The following is a 14422-nucleotide window of genomic DNA, read 5'->3' as shown; positions in this document are numbered from 1 at the left end:
ATTCATCATTTTGTTCCAATTTATGTGTAGAACAAATAGATTTTAATTTGCATTTCAGAAAATGAGAAACTTATGAACATATAGAATAATTGTATTCATTTTTATTTATAATGCACAGTAATCACAGAATTCTGTCAAGTTGTCGTTCCACAAGTGATCATAACAATCATGTTTAATTAAGACATTTGTTAACTCCCATTATTATTGTAAATTACAACTGAATTTTCAGTATCCAACCATTTAATTCCAATCCAATTGTCGCAATAAACATCTGATTAGTTTTCAGCCCTGCCCAGCCTGGTTGGGAATGTTATGAAGGAATATTGTGCAACTCTGGTCGTGTGTCTGTTACCAGACCAGAGGGTACAATTTCAATTCCCACCTTGCACAGATCTGTGCCAGAGCAGCTCTGAATGTTGAAAAGAAAATATCTAAGAATCGAATGAATTGCCTTTCAATTCAACATTGAATATGTTTTCATTTGTTGTTCATTCCAATAATCACAGTACCTGCGAAATATTTTCTTCAGTCCGCAAAGAACAGAATGTATCTAATTCCACTCAATCAATATTCTTTGCAAAATATTTGATAATGTTGCACTCACAAAGATGAAATAAGAAAAGTACAGATATTCCTTGATTTTCTTTTTTTCTGAAGAGCTGAGTTCAGACTGCACATTGAACTTGATGCTTCAAAGGTATAAACATGAGAAAAAAAATCAAGTTCTTCTTCAGTTAAATAAACAAATGCCACTTCCTACTATATATCAATTTTTAGTTATTGATCTGTTTATGAGTTGTCTGAAATTTGTTTTTAGTTTTCCATTCATCTATTTATATTGAATGTAAGATTGAAATGTTGTGAAAATATCCGGGTGCATCCATTTGAAATTTGCATATTTCTCTCTGATCCAGTTTATTGCATGATGACTTAACTGTGTTTTGTTCAGCAAACCTAGTGAATCCTAAAAATTGTCTAATCTTAAATAAGAACTTTCACACCCAGTTATCAGTCAGTTCCTAATTCATATAAATATCTAAGTATATTGAAATCAATGTTCACACAAAACAGTGCACATAAAGCGACACAAAGATATTCAGCTGATTACTATTCAGTGGAATAACCTGAGTAAGTATCTTATTGTTCCTGGGAAAATGACAACAGTAAGCATTTATTTACTATTCTATGCAGTTAATGCAATTGATGTGTTATATTTCAGTTCAGTCGTTAATGTTGATTTATATTGTTTAAACCAATAATTCTACTTTATTACGGATATTGACTGTACTACAATAACGTTGGGAAGGAAAATTTTTGTCAATCTAACAATCTTTAAACTCCTTTTTTGTTGTGTGTGTATACAAGAGACAATTGAAATTATAACCATTTTTATTACAAATTGAACAAATACTGCATTTTAAATTTGTGAAGTTCCTACATTTTTACAAAAGGGTTAGTCTTCACTGTATATGTCACATTAAAAAAACTGCTATTTCAAATCATGCGTGCTACAAAATGATTATTGTTTTCATTTCATTGTAAGAAGAGAACTGCTTTGACCATGTTGATTTTTTTGGCATTTCTATTCCAACATTTTTCATCATTGTCCAAAAATGACAATATTATTAAAATCGCATATACGCCACATGTCATTGACTACATTGTTCAGTTTCAAGCTCACTTTCATGACTTACGAATTCTCGTCCTAATTCTGACACAAATCTTTAAACATTGATCATAATATTGATCATATAAATTGATGTAACATATCTCTACAAGGAATCCGGTGTATGGAAATTCACAATTCTTGTATTACGTATATTTTTTATTTTAAAAAAGAAGAATTTCGCTCAATTATCACCGAATGGCTCATTTTTCTTCAATCCATAAAGCTAGGTACAATGTTTTATTCCTCAGTTCATTGATCTTAATAAATATCCAATGGGCGGCACGGTGGCACAGTGGTTAGCACTGCTGCCTCACAGTGCCTGAGACCCGGGTTCAATTCCTGCTTCAGGCGACTGACTGTGTGGAGTTTGCATGTTCTCCCCGTGTCTGGGTGGGTCCCCTCCGGGTGCTCTGGTTTCCTCCCACAGTCCAACGATGTGCAGGTCAGCTAAATTGGCCATGCTACATTGCCCATAGTGTGAGGTAAGGGGTAGATGTAAGGGTGGGTTACGCTTCGGTGGGGCGGTGTGGACTTGTTGGGCCGAAGGGCCTGTTTCCACACTGTAAGTAATCTAAACTAATCTAATTGTACTCCCGCACAACCTCATGGTCTGGCATATCCCCCTCACAACACGTGCTTTTGAAATATTGAATCATTTTAATTCTTCAAAAGCGCATTCATTATCAAGTCATTGCCATTATAATAATGGCACAATTATTTATAAAAAAAAGTCTTCTGAACAAGTATAGTGAGATTCACATTTTCATTTAATCCATTATTTCTGAGTACTAATAGTACAGTATGAAAATGCCTTTATTTTTCAGGTCACCTACCCCACAAAGGAACCAATGAATTCCCATCCAGTCATTGCAAATATCTGATGTTTGCTCATTTGAATGATCACGGTAATGTCAGCCTTAAAATTCAGGAAAATGTAATTACTTTTCACTGAATTAATTCCAGTTCATTTCCAGACATTGCCCAATCACTTGCAAAAAGAGATTTTTCATTATTCTTGAATGCATTGACAGACTTTGATAATACAATTGTTGCTGATTTAGAATAAAAATAATAATTATTCAATCCAGTAGATTGCGCAAATGTGGATTTACGGAAAAGTATATTAACCACTGTAAAGATATTGCAGTGCACAATCTCTCAATCATTGTAAATATCAATTTTTATTTTACCTGTTGAAACATAGTTGAATTCAATCAATTATATTTGACTTCAATGCTCACATATATTGTGTTTGTAATCATAATTCGACTTACGGATGTTTCATGCAACAAAATCAAATGTAGAATTAGCATCTCTATTCTTTCATTCAACAATGGCAATAAATTTTGATTTTTTAAATTTTGAACATTTTGGAAAGAAGGGATGTTGTCTTCAGTTGAATTCTTGCATTGACTCACTAATTCACAGTGTCCACTACTTATTCTCTTTGGGTTTCTATGAAAAGAAATTAACTAGTTCTTCTGGTTGTAAATTCCTGGAAAATATTTGAGAATGTTGTGGTTTTAAAAGTGACAAGGCGAAGTGATCGTAAGTCATCATTTATTTTGTTAGAAAGAGCTTGATTCAAACATTTCGAACACACACACACACTGTTATTCTGCTGTGTAACAAGGGGAAAAACAAGTCACTTTCTTCGGCATTATGTAAATATATGCCACTTCCAATTATTCATTAGTCAGCTAATTACTTACATTTGTCATTAAAAATTGCAATTCGTCTAAATATTGTTATGACCTTTGATTAAATTAAATTTTTAATTATTGTTAATTCATGAATATCAGGGACTTTTTTTGTTTTCAATACACCGATTCTGATTGAATGTAAGATTGACATGCTTTGACAATGTCGGAGAGTGTCCATTTGAAACTTGTTTATCTCGTATATTTCACTGATTTTACTTATTGCATAAGATTACATGGTACCTCAGTGATTAGCAATGCTGCCTCACAGCGCCAGGGACATTGGTTTGATTCTGTCCTCGGGTGACTGTGGGGAATTTGCACGTTCTCCCCATGTCTATGTGACTTTGCTGTGGTGTCCTCCCACAATCCCACATGTGCAGGTTAGGTGAGCTGGCCATGCTTAATCGCACATTGTGTTCAGGGATATGTGCATCAGTCAGCAATAAATTTGACGAAATATGATCGGGAAATGTGTTTGGGTGGGTTACTCTTCAGAGGGTCATTTTTTTCAAACAATTGGCCTGTTATTACACTGAGGGAAACAGGGTTGCTTTCGTGGCGTCGCTAGAGTTAGGGTGGGCCCCGAGATCTAAGCCATGTTGGAACTGAAACCGAGGAATCGACAGAGAGGCTACAGAATGACATCGCGTCCATTTGGTTTTCTTTAAATCACTGACGAGCAGGAAAATGTAATCGGGGAGGGCGAGTGGGGAAGTGAGGCAGTTGCAGCTCTGGTGAAAGTCCAAAGGTCCCACTGAGAGTCTCCAGAGCTGCAACTGCCTCACTTCCCCACTCGCCTTCCCCGTTTACATTTTCCTGCTCGTCAGTGATTTAAAGAAAACCAAATGGATGCGATGTCATTCTGTAGCCTCTCTGTCGATTCCTCCGTTTCAGTTCCAACGTGGCTTAGATCTCGGGGCGCACCTTAATACTAGCGACGCTATGAAAGCACAGGTCCAGAGTTTCCTCTGAGAGTGTAATTTCTTTCATTGCTGTTGCTGATTGAATGAGCCACTGACGTGCGAACTGCTCCAAAACATGATTCAGGACCTCTGGTGCCAATTCTCGCACGTTGAATAACGACAGACACCTTCCAAATGAGGTCTTTCAGAGACGACTTTGGGATACATTTGACAGACAGACTAGTTGAGGAATCCGTGGTGCACTGTGACACCAGCGCATCAGCTTCTTCCCTGTCTTTGAACCGGGCCGCTTGCGCAAGGAATGCGAATGCGGTAATGCTTTTGGTGGAAGGATCAGAAGGGGGTAACTACACTCTCAAACAGAATGGCATATGATCAGAACCAGGTTGGAGAAAAACTTTACAATGCTTTGCACAGTAATTAAATGGAATTGCATTGCATTGCACTGCACTACGAGAGAAGATTTATTCAAGCAAACTCGAAGGCAGGTTTGCACGTGGGAAAGCAAGCAAGAAAGCTCTGTTCTTGTCGATGTCAAAGGCTGCAGTTGAAGAGCAAAACAGTTTCTGCCCAGTTTCGAACTGGGGACTTTTCGCGTGTAAGGCGAACGTGATGACCACTACACTACAGAAACAAGCCTCGGTCGCCCCCGCTGCAGCTCAGTGGCATCCAGCACTGAAAGTTGAAGCCATTTCAGCTTTCACCTTTCTGTTTCCGTTCGCTCGTTGTTTAATGGGACTTGTTTAATTTTGGCTATGTGGTGAGCATGGACGAGATACACCGAAGTATCTGTTTCCACGCGGTGTACGCCAATAACGTTGTGTTGCTTTAAAGAATTACGTTTTTGCGGAGCTTACCGTCGCAGTCTGTGGCAAAATCATTTAGTCTGTTCGACTGCTCACGGGAAAGGTAGCATTGTGAAACACTGCAGAAACGAACGACTTCCTTACTTTTGCTCCGACTGACCATACTCCGTGAAAGTTTCCCAGATTCTCAGTTGAGGATTTTTGCAGCTGGAAGTTACCTCAGAAACCCTGTTAATTCGTAATGTATTGAGCGAATCGCAAAACAGAAAGCATTTAACACGGAACACAAACAAAACTGGAAAACCAAATGCATTTTCAGACACAGCGAGCATGAATGCTAAATGCGAGAGTGTCGGGGGGCATGAGCCATAAAGTAATCACACAACTAACAACAGGGCAATTCCAAACTACTCTTTCAAACAGACTGGAGCCTGAGTGCACCACCACTTCCCAGACAATGCTGCAAAGAGACAAAGAAAGAACATAATAAGAATGGGCCATAAAAAGTGAATTTCACCAATCACAGTCTCGATTAGATTACCTTTCCCTTCCGATGACTGCAGGACGGAAATGAAGGAAGTGGGAGAAATTCAATAACATATGACATCGAAATACATTGGAACGATTTTCTCATTGGCCAGAAAACCAAATAACGACGAGTCGAGTCACCGGAGGAGTCTGTTTCGCAACAACGATGAAATAACAGTCTCCATTCGGTTCCAGTAAAAGCTCAACTTGCCTGGAAGAGAAAGCAACAGTAGAGCTGCTGGCGATTTTCCGCGCGGGAAGCGAACACGATCATGACAGCACAGACACTTTGGAAAATTCGGCACCTCCCCACACCGCAGTCAATTCCCCGGGAAGCAAACTCATTTTTCTTCTGTTTTAAACAGAAATGAGGCAGGGATTGAAACAGAATTTTAAACCAGCTGTTCCGTTGGTGTTGTTCAGCAGAAATGGCAGCGGTGGGATTCGAACCCACGCCTCTGTTGAGACTGGAGTCTTAATCCAGCGCCTTTGACCGCTCGGCCACACTACCAACACGCCCGCGACTCCATTTTCTTGCACTTCCAATTGTGTTCCTGCATAACAACAGATGCAAACTCACGTGAAAAGGGTTCCATGATCCCTCTCCGACTCGCACAGCTGCTGGGATGTGCGCGTCTACAATATCAATTTCTCAGCAGTTAACGATAGCCCATCAATCCAGACAAAAATCACTGGTAAACTGAGTCTATCTTCTCAGACTGGATTCAGCTACAAATGTATCTGTGAGTGTGTGAGAATATATGATCGGTTATGATTGGGTCAAATTACCATGAGCTACTTGACATTACTGCAGTTTCGATTCTTGCTTTGCTCAATGATTTCACCCATTGTTCGAAACAGGACAACTTTCACGGTTACACGGAACATGAAACACACCGGACTACAGGGAAAATGCACAAAGCTGAGCAGGCCGTGTCCCAAATCATACCGTGCAGCATAGTTTCAGTCACTGTGTCTGTTTTGCAGAATAAGGTTCCCAAAGAATGTTCCACCCTACAACCGGAGGTGGCATTACAATCCGAGAACGACAGATTACATTGTGAGGAAGGTCTGACCTCGGGGCCGGTTCGAGATGCCACTTTCCTTGCCTTTTACCTTAACCGTGCAATTTGCTGCAGAGATTATCACACCTGGACATGAGCCTCATCGATACCAACTGAGTTGGAAACCTGTGTGGGAATCGATGAGAAAAAGCCACTCAATAAAGTTTAACAAGTTCCATGGTGCTTTTTAGAAATGCAGTTTCTGTTCACCTCAATCCAAAAGGCAGTTTCTGAACATAGTAACAGAAGTCAAAAGGTAATTACCTCACCCCACCCCCACTCCGGAAGAGGTGCTAACTGCCCCTGATTGCTTTTTGTTCACGATGTGAAGAGCTCTCACGCCTGAGTCCCCGTCACGTCTCTGGTTGCTGAGTGAATCACAAAGAAGGACTTTCTCCAGAGCTGCAACTGCCTCACTTCCCCACTCACCCTCCCCGTTTACATTTTCCTGCTCGTCAGTGATTTAAAGAAAACCAAATGGATGCGATGTCATTCTGTAGCCTCTCTGTCGATTCCTCCGTTTCAGTTCCAACGTGGCTTAGATCTCGGGGCGCACCTTAATACTGGCGACGCTATGAAAGCACAGGTCCAGAGTTTCCTCTGAGAGTGTAATTTCTTTCATTGCTGTTGCTGATTGAATGAGCCACTGACGTGCGAACTGCTCCAAAACATGATTCAGGACCTCTGGTGCCAATTCTCGCACGTTGAATAACGACAGACACCTTCCAAATGAGGTCTTTCAGAGACGACTTTGGGATACATTTGACAGACAGACTAGTTGAGGAATCCGTGGTGCACTGTGACACCAGCACATCAGCTTCTTCTCTGACTTTGAACCGGGCCGCCTGCGCAAGGAATGCGAATGCGGTAATGCTTTTCGTGGAAGGATCAGAAGGGGGTAACTACACTCTCAAACAGAATGGCATATGATCAGAACCAGGTTGGAGAAAAACTTTACAATGCTTTGCACAGTAATTAAATGGAATTGCATTGCATCGCATTGCACTGCACTACGAGAGAAGATTTATTCAAGCAAACTCGAAGGCAGGTTTGCACGTGGGAAAGCAAGCAAGAAAGCTCCGTTCTTGTCGATGTCAAAGGCTGCAGTTGAAGAGCAAAACAGTTTCTGCCCACTCTCGAACGGGGGACCTTTCGCGTGGAAGGCGAACGTGAGGACCACTACACTACAGAAACAAGCCTCGGTCGCCCCCGCTGCAGCTCAGTGGCATCCAGCACTGAAAGTTGAAGCCATTCTAGCTTTCACCTTTCTGTTTCCGTTCGCTCGTTGTTTAATGGGACTTGTTTAATTTTGGCTATGTGGTGAGCATGGACGAGATACACCGATGTATCTGTTTCAACGCGGTGTACCCCAATAACGTTGTGTTGCTTTAAAGAATTACGTTTTTGCGGAGCTTACCGTCGCAGTCTGTGGCAAAATCATTTAGTCTGTTCGACTGCTCACGGGAAAGGTAGCATTGTGAAACACTGCAGAAACGAACGACTTCCTTACTTTTGCTCCGACTGACCATACTCCGTGAAAGTTTCCCAGATTCTCAGTTGAGGATTTTTGCAGCTGGAAGTTACCTCAGAAACCCTGTTAATTCGTAATGTATTGAGCGAATCGCAAAGCAGAAAGCATTTAACACGGAACACAAACAAAACTGGAAAACCAAATGCATTTTCAGACACAGCGAGCATGAATGCTAAACGTGAGAGTGTCGGGGGGCATGAGCCATAAAGTAATCACACAACTAACAAAAGGGCAATTCCAAACTACTCTTTCAAACAGACTGGAGCCTGAGTGCACCACCACTTCCCAGACAATGCTGCAAAGAGACAAAGAAAGAACATAATAAGAATGGGCCATAAAAAGTGAATTTCACCAATCACAGTCTCGATTCGATTACCTTTCCCTTCCGATGACTGCAGGACGGAAATGAAGGAAGTGGGAGAAATTCAATAACATATGACATCGAAATACATTGGAACGATTTTCTCATTGGCCAGAAAAGCAAATAACGACGAGTCGAGTCACCGGAGGAGTCTGTTTCGCAACAACGATGAAATAACAGTCTCCATTCGGTTCCAGTAAAAGCTCAACTTGCCTGGAACAGAAAGCAACAGTAGAGCTGCTGGCGATTTTCCGCGCGGGAAGTGAACACGATCATGACAGCACAGACACTTTGGAAAATTCGGCACCTCCCCACACCGCAGTCAATTCCCCGGGAAGCAAACTCATTTTTCTTCTGTTTTAAACAGAAATGAGGCAGGGATTGAAACAGAATTTTAAACCAGCTGTTCCGTTGGAGTTGTTCAGCAGAAATGGCAGCGGTGGGATTCGAACCCACGCCGCTGTCGAGACTGGAGCCTCAATCCAGCGCCTTAGACCGCTCGGCCACACTACAAACACGCCCGCGACTCCATTTTCTTGCACTTCCAATTGTGTTCCTGCATAACAACAGATGCAAACTCACGTGAAAAGGGTTCCATGATCCCTCTCCCACTCGCACAGCTGCTGGGATGTGCGCGTCTACAATATCAATTTCTCAGCAGTTAACGATAGCCCATCAATCCAGACAAAAATCACTGGTAAACTGAGTCTATCTTCTCAGTCTGGATTCAGCTACAAATGTATCTGTGAGTGTGTGAGAATATATGATCGGTTATGGTTGGGTCAAATTACCATGAGCTACTTGACATTACTGCAGTTTCGATTCTTGCTTTGCTCAATGATTTCACCCATTGTTCGAAACAGGACAACTTTCACGGTTACACGGAACATGAAACACACCGGACTACAGGGAAAATGCACAAAGCTGAGCAGGCCGTGTCCCAAATCATACCGTGCAGCATACTTTCAGTCACTGTGTCTGTTTTGCAGAATAAGGTTCCCAAAGAATGTTCCACCCTAAAACCGGACGTAGTATTACAATCCGAGAACGACAGATTACATTGTGAGGAAGGTCTGACCTCGGGGCCGGTTCGAGATGCCACTTTCCTTGCCTTTTACCTTAACCGTGCAATTTGCTGCAGAGATTATCACACCTGGACATGAGCCTCATCGATACCAACTGAGTTGGAAACCTGTGTGGGAATCGATGAGAAAAAGCCACTCAATAAAGTTTAACAAGTTCCATGGTGCTTTTTAGAAATGCAGTTTCTGTTCACCTCAATCCAAAAGGCAGTTTCTGAACATAGTAACAGAAGTCAAAAGGTAATTACCTCACCCCACCCCCACTCCGGAAGAGGTGCTAACTGCCCTTGATTGCTTTTTGTTCACGATGTGAAGAGCTCTCACGCCTGAGTCACCGTCACGTCTCTGGTTGCTGAGTGAATCACAAAGAAGGACTTTCTCCAGAGCTGCAACTGCCTCACTTCCCCACTCGCCCTCCCCGTTTACATTTTCCTGCTCGTCAGTGATTTAAAGAAAACCAAATGGATGCGATGTCATTCTGTAGCCTCTCTGTCGATTCCTCCGTTTCAGTTCCAACGTGGCTTAGATCTCGGGGCGCACCTTAATACTGGCGACGCTATGAAAGCACAGGTCCAGAGTTTCCTCTGAGAGTGTAATTTCTTTCATTGCTGTTGCTGATTGAATGAGCCACTGACGTGCGAACTGCTCCAAAACATGATTCAGGACCTCTGGTGCCAATTCTCGCACGTTGAATAACGACAGACACCTTCCAAATGAGGTCTTTCAGAGACGACTTTGGGATACATTTGACAGACAGACTAGTTGAGGAATCCGTGGTGCACTGTGACACCAGCACATCAGCTTCTTCTCTGTTTTTGAACCGGGCCGCCTGCGCAAGGAATGCGAATGCGGTAATGCTTTTCGTGGAAGGATCAGAAGGGGGTAACTACACTCTCAAACAGAATGGCATATGATCAGAACCAGGTTGGAGAAAAACTTTACAATGCTTTGCACAGTAATTAAATGGAATTGCATTGCATCGCATTGCACTGCACTACGAGAGAAGATTTATTCAAGCAAACTCGAAGGCAGGTTTGCACGTGGGAAAGCAAGCAAGAAAGCTCCGTTCTTGTCGATGTCAAAGGCTGCAGTTGAAGAGCAAAACAGTTTCTGCCCAGTTTCGAACTGGGGACCTTTCGCGTGGAAGGCGAACGTGATGACCACTACACTACAGAAACAAGCCTCGGTCGCCCCCGCTGCAGTTCAGTGGCATCCAGCACTGAAAGTTGAAGCCATTCTAGCTTTCACCTTTCTGTTTCCGTTCGCTCGTTGTTTAATGGGACTTGTTTAATTTTGGCTGTGTGGTGAGCATGGACGAGATACACCGAAGTATCTGTTTCCACGCGGTGTACCCCAATAACGTTGTGTTGCTTTAAAGAATTACGTTTTTGCGGAGCTGACCGTCGCAGTCTGTGGCAAAATCATTTAGTCTGTTCGACGGCTCACGGGAAAGGTAGCATTGTGAAACACTGCAGAAACGAACGACTTCCTTACTTTTGCACCGACTGACCATACTCCGTGAAAGTTTCCCAGATTCTCAGTTGAGGATTTTTGCAGCTGGAAGTTACCTCAGAAACCCTGTTAATTCGTAATGTATTGAGCGAATCGCAAAACAGAAAGCATTTAACACGGAACACAAACAAAACTGGAAAACCAAATGCATTTTCAGACACAGCGAGCATGAATGCTAAATGCGAGAGTGTCGGGGGGCATGAGCCATAAAGTAATCACACAACTAACAACAGGGCAATTCCAAACTACTCTTTCAAACAGACTGGAGCCTGAGTGCACCACCACTTCCCAGACAATGCTGCAAAGAGACAAAGAAAGAACATAATAAGAATGGGCCATAAAAAGTGAATTTCACCAATCACAGTCTCGATTAGATTACCTTTCCCTTCCGATGACTGCAGGACGGAAATGAAGGAAGTGGGAGAAATTCAATAACATATGACATCGAAATACATTGGAACGATTTTCTCATTGGCCAGAAAACCAAAAAACGACGAGTCGAGTCACCGGAGGAGTCTGTTTCGCAACAACGATGAAATAACAGTCTCCATTCGGTTCCAGTAAAAGCTCAACTTGCCTGGAACAGAAAGCAACAGTAGAGCTGCTGGCGATTTTCCGCGCGGGAAGCGAACACGATCATGACAGCACAGACACTTTGGAAAATTCGGCACCTCCCCACACCGCAGTCAATTCCCCGGTAAGCAAACTCATTTTTCTTCTGTTTTAAACAGAAATGAGGCAGGGATTGAAACAGAATTTTAAACCAGCTGTTCCGTTGGAGCTGTTCAGCAGAAATGGCAGCGGTGGGATTCGAACCCACGCCTCTGTCGAGACTGGAGTCTTAATCCAGCGCCTTAGACCGCTCGGCCACACTACCAACACGCCCACGACTCCATTTTCTTGCACTTCCAATTGTGTTCCTGCATAACAACAGATGCAAACTCACGTGAAAAGGGTTCCATGATCCCTCTCCGACTCGCACAGCTGCTGGGATGTGCGCGTCTACAATATCAATTTCTCAGCAGTTAACGATAGCCCATCAATCCAGACAAAAATCACTGGTAAACTGAGTCTATCTTCTCAGACTGGATTCAGCTACAAATGTATCTGTGAGTGTGTGAGAATATATGATCGGTTATGATTGGGTCAAATTACCATGAGCTACTTGACATTACTGCAGTTTCGATTCTTGCTTTGCTCAATGATTTCACCCATTGTTCGAAACAGGACAACTTTCACGGTTACACGGAACATGAAACACACCGGACTACAGGGAAAATGCACAAAGCTGAGCAGGCCGTGTCCCAAATCATACCGTGCAGCATACTTTCAGTCACTGTGTCTGTTTTGCAGAATAAGGTTCCCAAAGAATGTTCCACCCTACAACCGGAGGTGGCATTACAATCCGAGAACGACAGATTACATTGTGAGGAAGGTCTGACCTCGGGGCCGGTTCGAGATGCCACTTTCCTTGCCTTTTACCTTAACCGTGCAATTTGCTGCAGAGATTATCACACCTGGACATGAGCCTCATCGATACCAACTGAGTTGGAAACCTGTGTGGGAATCGATGAGAAAAAGCCACTCAATAAAGTTTAACAAGTTCCATGGTGCTTTTTAGAAATGCAGTTTCTGTTCACCTCAATCCAAAAGGCAGTTTCTGAACATAGTAACAGAAGTCAAAAGGTAATTACCTCACCCCACCCCCACTCCGGAAGAGGTGCTAACTGCCCCTGATTGCTTTTTGTTCACGATGTGAAGAGCTCTCACGCCTGAGTCACCGTCACGTCTCTGGTTGCTGAGTGAATCACAAAGAAGGACTTTCTCCAGAGCTGCAACTGCCTCACTTCCCCACTCACCCTCCCCGTTTACATTTTCCTGCTCGTCAGTGATTTAAAGAAAACCAAATGGATGCGATGTCATTCTGTAGCCTCTCTGTCGATTCCTCCGTTTCAGTTCCAACGTGGCTTAGATCTCGGGGCGCACCTTAATACTGGCGACGCTATGAAAGCACAGGTCCAGAGTTTCCTCTGAGAGTGTAATTTCTTTCATTGCTGTTGCTGATTGAATGAGCCACTGACGTGCGAACTGCTCCAAAACATGATTCAGGACCTCTGGTGCCAATTCTCGCACGTTGAATAACGACAGACACCTTCCAAATGAGGTCTTTCAGAGACGACTTTGGGATACATTTGACAGACAGACTAGTTGAGGAATCCGTGGTGCACTGTGACACCAGCACATCAGCTTCTTCTCTGTCTTTGAACCGGTCCGCCTGCGCAAGGAATGCGAATGCGGTAATGCTTTTCGTGGAAGGATCAGAAGGGGGTAACTACACTCTCAAACAGAATGGCATATGATCAGAACCAGGTTGGAGAAAAACTTTACAATGCTTTGCACAGTAATTAAATGGAATTGCATTGCATCGCATTGCACTGCACTACGAGAGAAGATTTATTCAAGCAAACTCGAAGGCAGGTTTGCACGTGGGAAAGCAAGCAAGAAAGCTCCGTTCTTGTCGATGTCAAAGGCTGCAGTTGAAGAGCAAAACAGTTTCTGCCCACTCTCGAACGGGGGACCTTTCGCGTGGAAGGCGAACGTGAGGACCACTACACTACAGAAACAAGCCTCGGTCGCCCCCGCTGCAGCTCAGTGGCATCCAGCACTGAAAGTTGAAGCCATTCTAGCTTTCACCTTTCTGTTTCCGTTCGCTCGTTGTTTAATGGGACTTGTTTAATTTTGGCTATGTGGTGAGCATGGACGAGATACACCGATGTATCTGTTTCCACGCGGTGTACCCCAATAACGTTGTGTTGCTTTAAAGAATTACGTTTTTGCGGAGCTTACCGTCGCAGTCTGTGGCAAAATCATTTAGTCTGTTCGACTGCTCACGGGAAAGGTAGCATTGTGAAACACTGCAGAAACGAACGACTTCCTTACTTTTGCTCCGACTGACCATACTCCGTGAAAGTTTCCCAGATTCTCAGTTGAGGATTTTTGCAGCTGGAAGTTACCTCAGAAACCCTGTTAATTCGTAATGTATTGAGCGAATCGCAAAGCAGAAAGCATTTAACACGGAACACAAACAAAACTGGAAAACCAAATGCATTTTCAGACACAGCGAGCATGAATGCTAAACGTGAGAGTGTCGGGGGGCATGAGCCATAAAGTAATCACACAACTAACAAAAGGGCAATTCCAAACTACTCTTTCAAACAGACTGGAGCCTGAGTGCACCACCAC

At 43.0% G+C, this 14422-nt stretch overlaps 5 non-coding genes across 5 annotated transcripts; all 5 read right to left on the bottom strand.

The window, feature by feature from the left end:
* Positions 1-4856: 4856 nt before the first annotated feature.
* Positions 4857-4929, bottom strand: trnav-uac (transfer RNA valine (anticodon UAC)). The gene has a single exon. It is a non-coding gene; the product is annotated as a tRNA-Val (tRNA).
* A 1129-nt stretch (positions 4930-6058) lies between these two features.
* trnal-aag (transfer RNA leucine (anticodon AAG)) lies at positions 6059-6140 on the bottom strand. The gene has a single exon. It is a non-coding gene; the product is annotated as a tRNA-Leu (tRNA).
* Positions 6141-9016: 2876 nt separating this feature from the next.
* Positions 9017-9106, bottom strand: trnal-gag (transfer RNA leucine (anticodon GAG)). Its single transcript has one exon. It is a non-coding gene; the product is annotated as a tRNA-Leu (tRNA).
* Positions 9107-10772: 1666 nt separating this feature from the next.
* Positions 10773-10845, bottom strand: trnag-ucc (transfer RNA glycine (anticodon UCC)). Its single transcript has one exon. It is a non-coding gene; the product is annotated as a tRNA-Gly (tRNA).
* Positions 10846-11974: 1129 nt separating this feature from the next.
* On the bottom strand, positions 11975-12056 carry trnal-aag (transfer RNA leucine (anticodon AAG)). The gene has a single exon. It is a non-coding gene; the product is annotated as a tRNA-Leu (tRNA).
* Between the last annotated feature and the right edge of the window lie 2366 nt (positions 12057-14422).

This window comes from Chiloscyllium punctatum, chromosome 18 (assembly GCF_047496795.1).
Source record: "Chiloscyllium punctatum isolate Juve2018m chromosome 18, sChiPun1.3, whole genome shotgun sequence".
In the NCBI taxonomy this organism is placed as follows: domain Eukaryota; kingdom Metazoa; phylum Chordata; class Chondrichthyes; order Orectolobiformes; family Hemiscylliidae; genus Chiloscyllium; species Chiloscyllium punctatum.
Note: the sequence above shows the minus strand (reverse complement) of the source record. Positions and strands in the feature narration are given on the sequence as shown.